The sequence below is a fragment of the Archocentrus centrarchus genome, chromosome 14 (assembly GCF_007364275.1).
Source record: "Archocentrus centrarchus isolate MPI-CPG fArcCen1 chromosome 14, fArcCen1, whole genome shotgun sequence".
Classification (NCBI taxonomy): domain Eukaryota; kingdom Metazoa; phylum Chordata; class Actinopteri; order Cichliformes; family Cichlidae; genus Archocentrus; species Archocentrus centrarchus.
Window position 1 is genome coordinate 34,135,212 of NC_044359.1, and position 16,721 is coordinate 34,151,932.

A 16,721-nucleotide genomic window follows, 5' to 3' on the forward strand; every position below is an offset into this window, starting at 1 on the left:
GCTGAGGAGTGTGATCCCCCGAAAGTTGGAGCACACCCTCTGGTCTCCCTTCTTAAAGATGGGGACCACCACCCCGGTCTGCCAATCCAATGGCGCTGCCCCAGATCTCCACGCGATGTTGCAGAGGCGTGTCAACCAAGACAGCCCTACAACATCCATCCTCCGTGAATCGCCACCTTATCGTGTAGGAGGGGTTTGTGTGTCCCAGTGATCCCAGGAGCTATGTTGCCCAGGGGCTTGTCCCCCTGGTAGGGTTTCCCATGGCAAATTGGTTCTTGGTGACGGTCCAGACAAAGAGCGGTTCAGAAGACCCCTATGATTGTAACAGCAAGGGAACAGTTTACCCTGCCCAGGATAGGGTTACCGGGGCCCCACCCTGGAGCCAGGAATGGGGAGGGAGCTCGAGGGAGAGTGTCTGGTGGCCGGGCATTAGCCTGTGGTGCTCGGCCGGGCGCAGCCCAAAGAGGTTACTTGGGCCCGCCCTCCTGTAGGCCCACCACCCGCAGGAGGCGTCGCAGGGGTCAGGTGCAATGTGTGTCGGGTGGTGGCCAAGGGCGGAGGCCCTGGCGGACAGATCCCCGGCTATCGAGACTGGCTATTGGGACATGGAATGTCACCTCTCTGGTGGGGAAGGAGCCTGAGCTAGTGCGTGAGGTTGAGAGATACCAGCTAGATATAGTTGGGCTCACCTCAATGCATGGCCTGGGCTCTGGAACCAGTCTCCTGGAGAAGGGCTGGACTCCAGTCTTCCAGTCTGGAGTTGCCCTCGGTGAGAGGCGGCGAGCTGGGGTGGGTATTCTTGTATCCCCCCCGGCTTGCTCCCTGTACATCGGAGTTTTCACCGGTGGACGAGAGGGTAGTTTCCCTGCACCTTCGGGCTGGGGAACGGGTCCTGACTATTGTTTGCGCTTATGCGCCGAATGACAGTTCAGAATACCCACCCTTTTTGGAGTCACTGGGCAGGGTGCTGGAGAGTGCTCCATCTGGTGACTCCATAGTCTTGCTGGGAGACTTCAACGCTCATGTGGGCAATGACAGTGAGACCTGGAGGGGCGTGATTGGGAGGAATGGCCTGCCCGATCTGAACCCGAATGGTGTTTTGTTGTTGGACTTCTGTGCAAACCACAGTTTGTCAATAACGAACACCATGTTCGAACATAAGGATGTCCATAAGTGCACATGGCACCAGGACACCCTAGGTCGCAGGTCGATGATCGATTTTGTAATTGTATCATCAGATCTGCGGCCGTATGTTCTGGACACTCGGGTGAAGAGAGGAGCTGAGCTGTCAACTGATCACCACCTGGTGGTGAGTTGGATCAGGTGGCGGGGGAAGATGCTGGACAGACCTGGCGCACCTAAACGTATTGTGAGGGTGCGCTGGGAACATCTGGCAGAAGCCCCAGTCTGGGAGATCTTCAACTCCCACCTCCGGCAGAACTTCGACAACATTCCAAGGGAGGCTGAGGACACTGAGTCCGAATGGACCATGTTCCGCACCTCCATTGTTGAGGCTGCTGCTCAGAGCTGTGGCTGCAAGGTGGTTGGTGCCTGTCGTGGTGGTAACCCCCGAACCAGATGGTGGTCACCGGAGGTGAAGGGAGCCATCAAGCTGAAGAAAGAGTCCTATTGGGCTTGGTTAGCATGTGGGACTCCGGAGGCAAATGACAGGTATCGGCAGGCCAAGCGGAATGCAGCTCGGGCAGTGGCCGAAGCAAAAACTCAGGTGTGGGAGGACTTCGGTGAGGCTATGGAAAAAGACTTTCGGACGGCATCGAAGCGATTCTGGGAAACCGTCAGGCAACTCAGGAGGGGAAAGCAATGCTCCATTCACACGGTTTATAGTGCGGGTGGGGTGCTGCTGACTTCAACTGAGGTTATAGTCGGACGGTGGAAGGAATACTTCGACGACCTCCTGAACCCCACTGACAATTCATTTTTAGTTCAGCTTTATTTATATAGCACCAATGTAATCACATGTAATTTTGGGACACTTACATTCTAAGTTCAGGACCTTACAGTACTGCACAGAATACAATATAGAGGATTCCCTCATTGGCACTCACCATCCACTCAAGTCAGCACTTGAAATTCCACCAGCAATGCATCTCAGAATGGTCCCACAAGCGGCTCTCCATTCCACATTTTTCAAATAGCACAGAGTCTATTTTTTATTTATTTATTTTTACAAATGACACATGACACACAGAGCAGGTGAGAAGGGCAGGAAGTCCTCCTCACCTACAGGTGTGGAACAGGAACAGCATGGAGACTCTGTTCTGCTTAAACACCTTCAGTTTGATTTAAAATTATGGAAAGAACAGAACAACACTGAGCTACACTGTAAAAAACACACACAGTTTTCATAGTTTTCCTGTTATTTAAAATCACATTATTTTTCCACACAACAGAACTGTAAAAATACAGTCACAAGAGTAGCATTATTGCACAAATGTGTCACATTTATTTTAAAGAGAAAACTGTTAAATTTTAGTTTATTGTTGCAAATACATATAAAAGATGTAATCTCTCAGCGTGTCCTAGGACTACCCCGGGGCCTCCTCCCAGTAGCACCTCACCCAGGAGGAATCCTAGTCAACTGCCAACTTACAGACTCTAAAGCAGGACCCCAAACAGGACAGTTTATATTTTAAAAGTTTTTTTGGCACTGATTTGAGAATGACAAGAGAGACTTGCAACAGTCTGAGGCTCTGGAAAACAGACCAATCTACTCAGGAGGGCAGCTCTGGGAGAGAGGTAACTTGTAGTAACAGATGAGGATTCTTACTTGGGAGCAGCATGGAGGATACAACAAGAAGAGTCACAGGTCAGGTTTCTGCAGGGATGGTGTCGTTGGATGGTGGACAGGCAGTCAGTGACGAGGGTATTTGACCTGAATCTTCAAGATGAAACAGACCAGCTTAACAGAGGCAGGTTACTGGATCTTGCAAGGAGTGGGCTCTACTTCCATATCAGAATCACTGGAAAACAATAGAGCCAGGACATGAGCGCAGAGTGATCTTGGAGAGACACTAGAGTCATGAAGGAGCCTGATTACCACTCATCACAATCTGGCAGAGACCAGATGTTGGTCTATAAATTCAGGTAGATGATGAATCTGATGAGGGGCAGGCTTGACAGCTGAAGAGTGGGAACAGGACACCTCACCTGCAGGTGGAGTCCAGGCAAGTCCGACCCATCCTTCAACTGAAAAACAGAACACAGAAAAATAACTACTGACCAGTGCAGGGCCAAAACAAATTACTAACTGATCCTAAAATTACAGTAGATACGCACAAATATAGACAAACATTTTCTTGTTTCAAGCGCTCCCTTTAGGGGTCACCACAGCACATCATCTGCCTCCATCTCACACTGTCTTGAACAGCCTCCTCTGTCACACCAATCATCCTTCACTACATCCATGAATCGTCTCTGTGGTCTTCTTCTGCCTCACAGCTCCTTATTCAACATCCTTTGTCCAATATATCCTGCCTCTGCACATATCCAAACCATCTCAGCCTTGCCTCTCTACCTTTGTCTCTAAAACACGCAGCCTGAGCTGTCCCTCTAATGTACTCATTCTGGTCACTCCCAATGAAAATCTGAACATCTTCAACTCTGTCACCTCTACAGCCCAACTTCCTGTCTTTTTGCTGGTGCCACTGTCTCCAAACCACACATCACAGCAGGCTTCTTCTTCATCTCTGTTGCTTTGGATGGTTGACCCCAGGTATTTGAAACTCATGGGAAGCAGAATTGCTGTCTTACATTCCTCTCTGCAACTTGCATTCTCCTGTCATCCCCCCAAAACCTTATATCCATTGACACTGTGTCTCTGTCTGACCACAAAAAGACAAACCAAAAATCAATAATTGAAGTATAAAAATTCACAAAGAAAGAATAATAACATCCCGAACTGCACCAGAGAGTAAATCAATTAAATGTGGACTTTTAAAGATTAGGTCTCTTTGTTCTAAGTCCCTGTTAGTAAATTATTTAGTAACTCAGCAACATATTGATTTATTCTGCCTTACAGAAACCAGGTTACAGGGAAACGAATACAATAGTTTAAATGAATCAACACCCCCAAGTCATCCTAACTGTCTGGATCCTCAAAAGCACAGGCTGACGAGGAGGAGGAGTGGCTGCAATCTCTCACTCTAGTTTATCAGTCACCCAGACAGGGTTTTAATTCATTTGAAAGTCTGACTTGTAGCCTTGACACCCTAACTGGAAAACTCAAAAGTTTTAGTTGTTGTTATCTATCATCCACCTGGCCCATACTCAGAGTTTCTGTCTGATTCTCAGACTTTTTATCTGATTAAGTCCTCAGTTTAGATAAAATAGTTATTGTATGTGTGTTTAACATTCCTGTAGATGTTGAAGATAACAGCCTCAGCATTGCATTTATTGCACTATAAATAAAACTGAATTGAATTTATGATTATACTCAACTGACTTCTCTCAAAGTGTAAATGATGTCACTCATTTTAATCACACTCTGGAACCTATCCTGGCATAGAAACTGAACATTTAAAAGTTTTTCATGAAAAAAGTTTTAGTCTTAGTCTTTCGGATGAAAATGCTTTGTAGTTTTAGTCATTTCTAAATGTGATAGTTTTAGTCCAGTTTTAGTGGCCAAAAACTCAAAAAAGGTTTAGTCAAGTTTTAGTCAGCTTTAGTGGGAAAAAAGAAGAAAGTATTAGTCTTTACAAATTAATTTGAGTAATTAATGGTAACAGTGGAATCAATTACTCCAAAAATGCAATAAACAAAAACGTTCTCAGTTTGGCAATTGGAGCTTTATTTCTCAGAATTTACTAAAGGGCAATGAACATACATATGCCCAAAATATAAGCAATGGATGAGAAGTTAAGTCGCATATTATATATAAAAACAGACACCATACAACACCAGACTATCTTTAACTAGTGCAAAATATCAGGGTGGTAAGCCTTCAGGTTCCGCTTAAGATTTTTTTAATCCCTGGACAATGCATTCAGTTTTCCTTTCAAATGGGTTATATTGAAAATAAGTCCATAGATCTTTTCTTGTTTTTTTTTCCACTGACCCCTTCGTGCAACGTCCAGCATCCACCATGGTCCATCAGTGATTAAAGCACGTGTCAGACTCAAGGCCCACAGGGAACATCCAGCCATGTAATTTTATTAGGCTTTATATGATTTCATATAGTTATTATTAATGGCCCGCAGGTAAATAGCGCTACCGCCACTTATACTAAAAATCCCACAATGCACTCCAAGAGCTGCCTCGAAGGCCAAGACCTGTGCGCTAACCCGTTTTCAGTGTTGCCAATGACACGTTGATCAGTGATCAGCGGATAAAAACAGCGGTCAGCACTTTTTGCAGTGACATTTAAGCTGCCTGACCCCCAAAAATGACCAACTGAAAAGTGAAAGCAGGGATTTTCCAAACAGGTGAGAGGCAAAGGATCGCTGACATCAGAGGTAAATCGTGTGTCTCTTTCCCCCGCCTGCGATGTGCAGGAAAAAGAGCGGATTGGTGGGACAGATGCGGGAGAACATACAGAGGGAGACCTGCACAGGTGAGCTGACAGTGCATCACTGGGTCACACACCAGGAAAGGCTGCGCAGCAAAGTCTTGAAGACAGAGCCATGAGCACCGTAACACAGACAGTTTATAACTTTATAAGAGGCAATGGTTGAAATCACCGGCAGTTTCGGGGAAAATAGCTTCTGACTTTGGTGACGTGTCTTATCAGGTGCCATGAGCTACCTGAGGAAATCTGTCAACTTCATGAAAAGTTAAGTAGGGCTCCAGGATGAAAGGTGACTGTGAGAAGCATCCATACGGCCATGGAGCTTCAGGGACGGGACCGCGATTAAGCCTGTGATTCCCCCAAATAACAAAAATCAGACCAGGTCTCCACCGCTGTGTTTCCAGCTGTGTTTTTTGCTGAGAATCTGGAACTGCGCAGTTTACGCAGCGTTTTTCTGACTGTGAAGCGCAGAAATTCAGTTTTTACCTGAAAAATTTGCAAATTTTCATCAGCTTGAAATATATTCATTTTTCCTGATGTTATTTTTGAAGAAAAATATAGTTTTATATTTTATTTAATGTGTTGAGAACAAAGTTGCTGTATTCTGGCCATTCAAATTCATATTGCTGATTTAAATTATTATTTTTAAACCTGTTCGGCCAGCGACTCAGAGTGTCCCCAATTTTGGCCCGTCCTGAGATTGAGTTTGACACCCCTGGATTAAAGTAATTGAGGTGGTGGGCGTGACCGAAAAATAGATGCGATGCAGCAGCATTGCTGATAGGTTTTAGCTTTTGACTGACAGATTACAAGCACAATAGGCAGACATGCATTTTGGATGACTGACGGAACTTCTATTACCGCTCGTCTAGTTTTGTCTCATCAACGAAAACTCACAGATGTCTCGTATGTTTTAGTCATCAAAGAGTCATGTTTATCTCGTCATCGTCTCATTATCGTCATGAAAAAAAAGGTCGTCAATGAAATAATTTCTTCATCGTCATTGTTAATGAAAACAACACTGCAGCAGAAGTCTTTCTGAAAGTGCTGTTGTTGGAATTATAGTATAAATTCCATTCTGTTTATTATGAATTATCATATCTTTTGTTTGTATGCTTTTATAAGTTGTTTTATGTACACATTATACTGTTGTTTTTATGTTTGAAATGGAAACACGGGGTAGCATTTCTTAAAGAGGAAGGTGTAGTTACGCAGGCTGTTTCAAGCCTACAGAACACACATAAGATACATAAGATACGTATCTCACGTATGTACATTCCACGGTACACTTATTACCATATATGGTAAGGAAGGAGCTGAGAATGTTGTTTATTACATGTTGTAAACTGAGTTCTGTGTAACCCACGTGATTTTACTGTGAAGGTCCGCAATAAAAGCGCTGCGCAGGAAGCCGTCCCTCGGGACAGATCACTTCCGCTCAGCTGAGAGCTGAGCTTTAGGACCGTTCCTCTCTCTCCTCCTTGCGCAAGTTAAAAAGAGTTGTGTGTTTGTTCCTTGAGTTTATTAAAATGATCTGAACCTATCATTTTTTGGTCCTTCGAGCCGGATAAAGGGAAAGTCTGCTGACCAACGCAGGAGGACTGGACACCGAAGTCTTCGACAGCCAGGATCACTAGGTGACCCGCAGAAAGCCCTGGAACGTAAAATTCGTGGCCAGGCCAGTGATTAGGTCCGATCCTCCAGCGCCAATCACCAGTTTCCCGGAATCCAAGGGAACGAAACACCAACAGTAATAAAGATATGTGAAAGTCGCACATTTTAAGTAAGGTTGACTCGCCAGGAGTTGGTTTTCCCCAGCGGTCTGCTCGGGCTGGGAAGACGGTACCGTAGGTGTTCTCTCGCCAAAAGGAGAGAAGTAAATTGGTAACTCTCGCCGGAAGGAGAGGTTTTAATTTGGCCCAAATTCGGACTTTAGGTGCTCTCACCGTAAAGGGAGATTTAAAATAGGCACCGTAAATATGCGTACGTGTGTGGATGTTAGTGACTGAGAGAGTGAAAGCCACCCATTGAAGTGGAAGCAGCAGCACAAAGGGAGTACACAGTGAAGGGTGGATTTGGCATTAGGTCCCAATAAAGACATGTGGTCTGTACGGGACAAAGCAGGGGAATAGACCCATTTACAGCCTACGGTGCGCATTTTGGCAACAGAAGTAAACTGCTACTCCATTCAAATCAATAAAAACGAGGAGACTGCACAGCATTTAAACGTGATTTAAAAGCGATATCAGCATCAAAATATCTGCAGTTGCGTGTTTGGCTGTCAGAATTTCTACTCTACCAAAAGTGGACTGAAGTTGTACCAAATCCCATGGGATCACGGCTGTTTAAGAGAAAACGGAGGCATCTGTCTTTGCAAGCCATCAAATATATTGATATAAATTGGACTGAGGACAGGATCAGAAATGCTCATGTTTGAAGCGCCCATTTTATATCAGGTAAAGTTATTTATCTTCCGTTGTTTATACCGGGATGTCAGGTATCTAACATAAACAGTAGTAGCTGGTAGGCTATTTGGTGTTTAAACTGCAGTGTGGCTGGCTATTTACAGGTGAGTCATTGCTGGACTCAGAGAGTCCTGATTTTTAAATTAATATTTAATCGCACTATAGATTACAAAATGCAGTGCCAGTCAAAAGTCTGAGTAGACTCACATATGAATGGTTGAGCGAGTCCCTGGACTCGAACAGTATATATATATATTTTTCATTGTAAATCACTAATAATGCAGCCGGAAAACCCTTAACAAGCTATAAAAGCAATGTGACGAAGTACTCACGCCATGCAGGTACAATCCGCTGTGAGGACGTAGTTTGACAGGTGAAAATATTATAAGGACTGTTTTGATATTTGTTTTATTGTATGCTTAAGCGCAAAAGGCTTGTAGGCCCGAAGAGAATTGGAGCTTTCTCGAAGATTAAATATTAAAATAAGGGTGAAAGGCCAGGAGTAGATATTATATCTATTTCAAGCATAATAGGGTGAGAGGCCCGGAAAATTATTAATAATAATTAATAATAATAAGCATATTAAAATAATAGTGCACGCCCAGAATAATTATTGACAAAAAACCCCAAGCATCATAAGAGAAAACCATTCGAGGGAAAATTGTTTTGTTATAAAATGTATTGGGAAGAGTGAATGCGCTCGACCGTGGTATGAATGCTGTTTAACGAGTGCAGAAGCAGCAGCGAGATCGCAGCGAAAGCACGATTTTGGTCTGTTGAGGTACGCCTCGGGAAGCAGATGCGTTAAAAAAAGAGGAAAACATAGGAGAAGACGTTGAGAGTAAAACCTGTACAGTGAAAATTGGAATTATAGTATAAATTCCATTCTGTTTATTATGAATTATCATATCTTCTGTTTGTATGCTTCAAATCAGAAGTGCCTGACTCCGTGGTATAATTCACAAACGCACAGCTTAAAGCAGATAACCCGAAAGCTGGAGAGGGAATGGCGTCTCACTAAATTAGAAGATGCTCATTTAGCCTGGAAAAAGAGTTTGTTGCTCTATAAAAAAGCCCTCCGTAAAGCTAGGACATCTTACTATTCATCATTAATTGAAGAAAATAAGAACAACCCCAGGTTTCTTTTCAGCACTGTAGCCAGGCTGACAAAGAGTCAGAGCTCTGTAGAGCCGAGTATTCCTTTCACATTAACTAGTAGTGACTTCATGGATTTCTTTACAAATAAAATTTTAGACATTCGAGAAAAAATTATTCATAACCATCTCAAAGATTATTCTTCATGTTCGGCTGCTTTCAGCACTGCTGGTATTTGTTTTGACTCTTTTGCTCCAGTTGATCTTTCAGAGTTAACTTCAATAGTTACTTCCTCCAAACCAGCAACATGTTTGTTAGATCCCATTCCTACTAGACTGTTCAAAGAAGTCTTTCCAATTATTGATGCTTCAATCTTAAAAATGATCAATCAGTCTTTATTAGTTGGCTATGTACCACAGACCTTCAAGGTGGCTGTAATTAAACCTCTGCTTAAAAAGCCATCACTTGACCCAGCTGTCTTAGCTAATTATAGGCCAATCTCCAACCTTCCTTTTCTCTCAAAGATTCTTGAAAGAGTAGTTGTAAAACAGCTAACTGATCATCTGCAGAGGAACGGTTTATTTGAAGAGTTTCAGTCAGGTTTCAGAATTCATCACAGTACAGAAACAGCATTAGTGAAGGTTACAAATGATCTTCTTAGAGCCTCTGACAGTGGACTCATCTCTGTTCTTGTCCTGTTGGACCTCAGTGCAGCTTTTGATACTGTTGACCATAACATTTTATTACAGAGATTAGAGCTTGCTATAGGTATTAAAGGTACTGCACTGCAGTGGTTTGAATCATATTTATCTCATAGACTCCAATTTGTTCATGTAAATGGGGAGTCTTCTTCACACACTAAGGTTAATTATGGAGTTCCACAGGGTTCTGTGCTAGGACCAATTTTATTTACATTATACATGCTTCCCTTAGGCAGTATTATTAGAAAGCACTGCATCAATTTTCATTGTTATGCAGATGATACTCAGCTTTACCTATCAATGAAGCCAGATGACACACATCAAATAATTAAACTGCAGGAATGTCTTAAAGACATTAAGGCCTGGATGACCTCTAATTTCCTGCTTCTAAATTCAGATAAAACTAAAATTCTTGTTCTCGGCCCCACAAATCTTAGAAACATGGTGTCTAACCAGATACTTACTCTGGATGGCATTACTTTGGCCTCCAGTAACACTGTGAGAAATCTTGGAGTCATTTTTGACCAGGATATGTCCTTCAATGCACATATTAAACAAATATGTAGGACCGCTTTTTTGCATTTGCGCAATATTTCTAAAATTAGAAACATCCTTTCTCAGAGTGATGCTGAAAAGCTCATTCATGCATTTATTACTTCTAGGCTGGATTATTGTAATTCATTATTATCAGGCTGTCCTAAAAGCTCCCTGAAAAGCCTTCAGCTGATCCAAAATGCTGCAGCTAGAGTACTGACAGGGACTAGAAAGAGAGAGCAGATTTCTCCCATATTGGCTTCTCTTCATTGGCTCCCTGTTAAATCTAGAATAGAATTTAAAATTCTTCTCCTCACATACAAGGTCTTGAATAATCAGGCACCATCTTATCTCAAAGACCTCATAGTACCATATCACCCCAACAGAGCACTTCGCTCTCAGACTGCTGGCTTACTTGTGGTTCCTAGGATACTTAAGAGTAGAATGGGAGGCAGAGCCTTCAGCTTTCAGGCGCCTCTTCTGTGGAACCAGCTTCCAGCTTGGATTCGGGAGCCAGACACCCTCTCTATTTTTAAGATTAGGCTTAAAACTTTCCTTTATGATAAAGCTTATAGTTAGGGCTGGATCAGGTGACCCTGAACCCTCCCTTAGTTATGCTGCTATAGGCCTAGTCTGCTGGGGGGTTCACATAATGCACTGTTTCTCATTCACCTTATTTACTTTGTTTATACTCCACTCTGCATTTAATCATTAATTGATATTAATCTCTGGCTCTCTTCCACAGCATGTCTTTCTCTCCCCTCAGCCCAACCGGTCGCGGCAGATGACTGCCCCTCCCTGAGCCTGGTTCTGCTGGAGGTTTCTTCCTGTTAAAAGGGAGTTTTTCCTTTCCACTGTCGCCAAGTGCTGCTCATAGGGGGTCGTTTTGACTGTTGGGTTTTCTCTGTATTATTGTAGGGTCTTTACCCACAATACAAAGCGCCTTGAGGCGACAGTTTGTTGTGATTTGGCGCTATATAAATAAAATTGAATTGAATTGAATTGAATTGAATTGAATTGAATTGAATTGAATTGAATTGAGAACAAAGGAGAATGGGCAGACCAGGGCGCGGTCTGCTGTGAGAAGGGAGAAGGGGAAGTGAACTCTTCGACAGACAGATCAAACTGACTCTCAGAGACGGAAGTCGCTGCGAGTAGAGTGCCGAAGGAAGAGTCACAAAGGGGACTTACACACACACACCCACCCACACACACACACACACACACACACACACACACACACGCACACACACACACACACACACACACACACACACACACACACACACACACCACACATACATACACCCACATATACAGACATGTAGGTAGGATTAAGGAGAATAAGCAGTAAAAGTAAAATAAAAGTAAAAACAATAAACAAATAAAACGAAATAGAATAAAACAAACAATACATAAAACAAGAAAAGAAAAGATAATAATAAGAAATAGATAAATAAATAAATAAAATAATAATAAATAAAACTTAGAGTAATTGAGAATAAATTAAGGGCAGGGAAGGAAAGCAGGATAACATGGAGAAGGAGTGGAAAATGGTTAATGAGCAAATTGAAGAATTGGTAATGGTAATGAAAAAACAGAAAGAGACCACAAAGGACAAAAAGAGGGGTGGAAAACGAGTGAGGGAAGTTTTCCCTAGGAATGTAGCTTCAATCATTCCTAAATTCACGAGGGACACATCTGAGGCCCCTAGACTTTATTTAGATAAGGCCAAAGACACCTGGCTCCAAGAGACAGGTGCTCATCCGGATAAAGAAGGAGCGAATAAGGAGTGGTTCAGGAAGGTGGTACTGGAGGGAATGCCAAGGGAAATTCAGAGACTGATGCAAGACAATCCTGATATACCAGGGTGTGAGGACACCAAATGGGAAAGACACTTAGTACACCATATGCAGCGACACAAAGACACAAAAGATGAAGAATCCAGTAAGGTGAAGGATTTACAGGTTCAACTGTTGAAACTCCAACTCGGTAAAGCAAGACAAAAAGTGATTGAGTTAAAGAAAAACAGTAAACAGATCACAAAACAAATGGTGGTTCGCATGGCGAACCCAGAGGAACCGAATTGGCTGGATTTGGATCCGGATTCGGATCCTGCCGGTCATCGGTTACCATTCCCACAGAGAAACCCACAGCGTGGGTGGGGGGCTCCGAGGGGGAGACTTCCGAGACCGTTTGGCGGACCAGGGGGACCACCTCGTGGATTAGCCTGTTTTCTGTGTGGTCAGATGGGTCACTGGGTCAGGAGCTGCCCTATGAACAGACAAGGACCAGCAAGCCGTGGGAGAGCGCGTGGCAACCCTCGCCTGAATACATGGGCATCACCACAACACCCAGGAGGGTGGATAGCGCCTAATCCACAGGCCGCACCCGATTATTGGTTTGCACCAGGAGTGCAGTACCAGGCTCCAGTGGGCCAGTACCCCCTGTGGGAGGACACCTGGGGTTTGGATCCAGGACAGTATTGACACACCCCACAGGGAGGCCACGGAGAAGAGGGAACGGCAGAACCACTTCTCCCAGTGATGGTGGCAGGCAAAACAATGCCATTCCTGGTTGACACAGGAGCAACTCATTCCATAAGAAGACAATTATCTGGACTGCCACCGTTGTCGGACAAAACAGTCGACGTGGTCGGCTTCTCTGGGGTGCCACAAACTCTTGACATTTACTGGGCTGTGTTGAAACCAGAAACGCCAACATAGACAGGCATATTGACTTTGTTTCGTAGATGGGAATCCTGGATCGCTAGATTGGGACCATATGTCTCTCCGCCTGACCCTCCCCATGTCACGTTGTTTTATGATCGAGATGACACAGATTGGTATAAAGACACTTTTGCCGAGCTGGAAGGTCAACAATGGCAGGTAGCAGTTTTTGATTTATACGTGGCTCCTGAGGGAGTCGCAGCGGCGGTTATTCTCACCTCCGATCAACAAAATTGGTATATAATGGTGGAGACATCTGTTCCACATGTCTCGCTGGCATTACATTCAGGACACACGGCCAAAGAATTAGGGCCCATGATGAAACGTGCAGGTGGCCTAACAGATTGGGTCCTGACACAGATCCCCGGATTCACTTATTTTCCAAGTACCAAAAAGTACCGAATGGCTCATGATTTGCGGGCCATAAATAAAATTGTGGTAACTCTCACCCGACTGGTGCCAAATCCCTACACCGCTCTCTTATCACTCCTTCTTACACAAAAATTGTTTTCCTGTATAGACCTGGCTCTTCCAGATTACGAATTCCTTTTTTTCTCTTTTTCTTGGATGTTTCTGTACAGGACAACGTGGTCAACGGTGTCCTGTATCACAAACAAAGGGGGAGAAGGGGTATTCTAATGTATTTAAGCGTGATGCTGGACCCATTAGAAAGAAGGCACCTGGTGTGCACACAACACGCAGCAGGGATAGCAAAACCTATTCAGAATCTTAGGGCAAAGTTGAGCGCATGAACCAGAATTTAAAAACTAATGTAGCCCGGATGGAAAAATGGGGATTAAATAAGCTTAATTCCTTTGGACCTAAAAGCAAAGTTAACAGGAGTGTAATGTACTTTGCATATAATGTGTATTGTGTAATGGAAGAGGAATAATGTTATGTAAATATAATGTTTTCATTATAACAAAGTTGCTGAATGTAACAGAGCTAACACTCTTAGTTCGTATTTTCTGAGTGGTCAGTGAAGGTGGTCTGTGCATGTCTACCTGTTGTAATTGGCTGGGTGTGAGGAGAGAGGAAGGAGAGGAGAACGAGAGAGAAACGGAGAACGGACGCCGCAGTGTTGGCTCGGAGCGCGCTAGCACACGATAAACTAACAAAAGAGAACTGACTAGTAAATACTACCCAGTGACTGTTAGTAAGAGGCGTTGGGAAACCGCCTGCCCGACAGCTGTGCAGCCGCAGACAACGGTGATTCAGAGCGAGGCATCAGCATCGGCGGCTAGCAGCTAACGGCTAGCAGGAGCTCGTCGCGGTGACGAGCGCCCTCTTCTTTGCCCTGTCGGTGGCGAGTGGTGAGCGGAAACAGACTGCAGACAAGAACTGGTTGACTGTCGTCCGGAGGCGACGAGAGGGTGGGCTGGTTCGCAACGCGGAACTGTAAGTCAGACGTTTCTGGTGCAGCTATCGGTGAGTGAAGAGGAGTTTCGCCGCTGTGCTGCAGCACGCAACAATCAGGCCTGCAACGTTTGTGTGAATGCGAGCGTGTGTGTGGGGCCCATGTATGAGTACTGTTAAGTGACTGTGTATATTTGAATGACGGAGTAGTCAGAATTAACCCTTATAAGCCTAATCCATTCGGACTGATTGGGAAAAGCTAAGGTTGAGTTCAATATTTTTACTGGTATTATAAGAATACAAGTGTTTTAGTGTTTCATTTGTGTCTTACATTTTGCATTTAAAAGTGTGGTTTTCTATCTTGCGTTCACGTTTAGTAAATGTTCAGTTTTGGAGTTAAAGAGTCGTCTGAGTCAGTGTTATTTTAAATGGTGTGTGATTTAAGTTTTTTAATAGTCATCACATCATTGTCCACAAGTGAACCTTCGTGGTATCCACTTTGCATCGAACCCACACCCCACCTAGTTTGGTCAATCTTGGGGTTCCCGGTCGGAACACAATATAAAGCGGTGGGGTGCTACACTAAATTGGCTAAAATCCGTGTACAGAGCAAAATTGATTGGGTTATAGCCCTATTAGTAGCATTGTTACAAATAAGGAGCTCACTTAACAAAGTAACAGGGTTCACGCCGTTTGAGCTGCTTACAGGTAGGCAGTTCCCAGGCCCTACAGCAGCTATTTCTGGGGAAGGCCAACACATAACCAATTTCCAGTACAAATCATATTTTGATGAACTTAAAGCTTTGTTTCAGGTTTTGTTTCACAGGTGCACGACGGAGTGATGGGAGGCCAAAAGGGGGAGCCACACACAGCAGAGTGGGTCCTTCTGAAGGTCATTAAGAGGAAGTGGTCAGAGCCCAGGTGGACAGGACCCCACCAGGTTGTCGAGAGAACATCGCATGCCGTGCGCCTACAAGGGAAAGGAGACACCTGGTACCACTGGAACCAGTGCGCTCCAGCAGAAGAACCAGGAAGAAAGGTTCAAGAAATCCAGAGCGTGTTGAAAGGGTCATCTGCTGGCGACCCCAACAAGGCTCTTCCATGAACGGGGCAGAATAATCCCCAGGTAGAGTCTCTGGCTGAGGTAGTCTACCCTCAGTCAGCAACGTGATCCAGACCGGCTGGGAAGGATCTGAAGAAAGAAGAGAGAAGAAGGAAGACCGAAAGAAAAGCTGACTAATTGTATTTTTGTTTTTTCCTTTGTATATCTAGGTTAACCGCCATGATGGGCCAGCGGTACGGGAGTTGGAAGTGGTTAACAGTGTTGTCTGTGCTTAGTGTAACGTTTGTGTGGGGAACTTTGGGATTGTGTAAAAAAGGCCAAGACAGCAGGGAGAGACCCCAAACCATTGACCAAACACCAAGGGTAAGATGCTCTAAAAGACAGGCCTCGGGGGCAGGTAAGCTAAAATCACAGGATACATGTTTAAACTCTTACGGGGGGTTGGAACTTAATTACATAGAAGGGACACCTCAATAATTCCATTTCAATCTTTGCGACATAATTGACTGCGGCGGGAGATCAGTAACTTGGCGGGGTTATGACTTGTATTTGTGTGCGGCCCCAGGAGTACAAGCTGATTGTTCCAGAGGGAGCAGACCGGGTGGGCCCTTAGGATGTCTTAATAGCTTATGTTCGGATTGGGGACAGGTAATAGCATGGACGGGTCCCTTTTGGACCCCAAATTATTCTTATGGTCCCCAGGGAAAGGCGTCTCAGATAAAATTTCTGAAAATTCTGCAAGGGGGATCGGGACAGCAGAAGGTGAATAAAGGAATATTTCTGAAGCTCGTAATTGTTGGACCTTCACTGGTAGTCGTGCGAAGAAATGGCGGAATGGCGTTTTTCGATCTCATTCTTGTGGGTCTGATGGCGGTTGGCACTGATACCACGTAACTTCCTACGTAATCGTGTTGTTTGTTACGCGCAAAATTCATACCTAGTAACAGAGGTACAGAAAAAAAACGGGAAAAGTACAGATTGCTAAATAAACACAATTAAAACTAATTGTGTTAAAAAGCATTACCTAAATTGATGTGTTTTATATTTAGTTAACCCCTACAGAGGTGCCGACACATCAATTTATAATATCGTCGACTTCAGATGACGTAATAGCAGGACACTGATTCGCTGATTTCAAACTATGTACCAATTTTTAAATCATGCCATGCCTTTTCCTGTATATTATCCTCACGTTTGTGTGCAGGAGAAGGGCAGGAAGTTCTTGGTAGCAAAAATAAACACACACAAAACAAA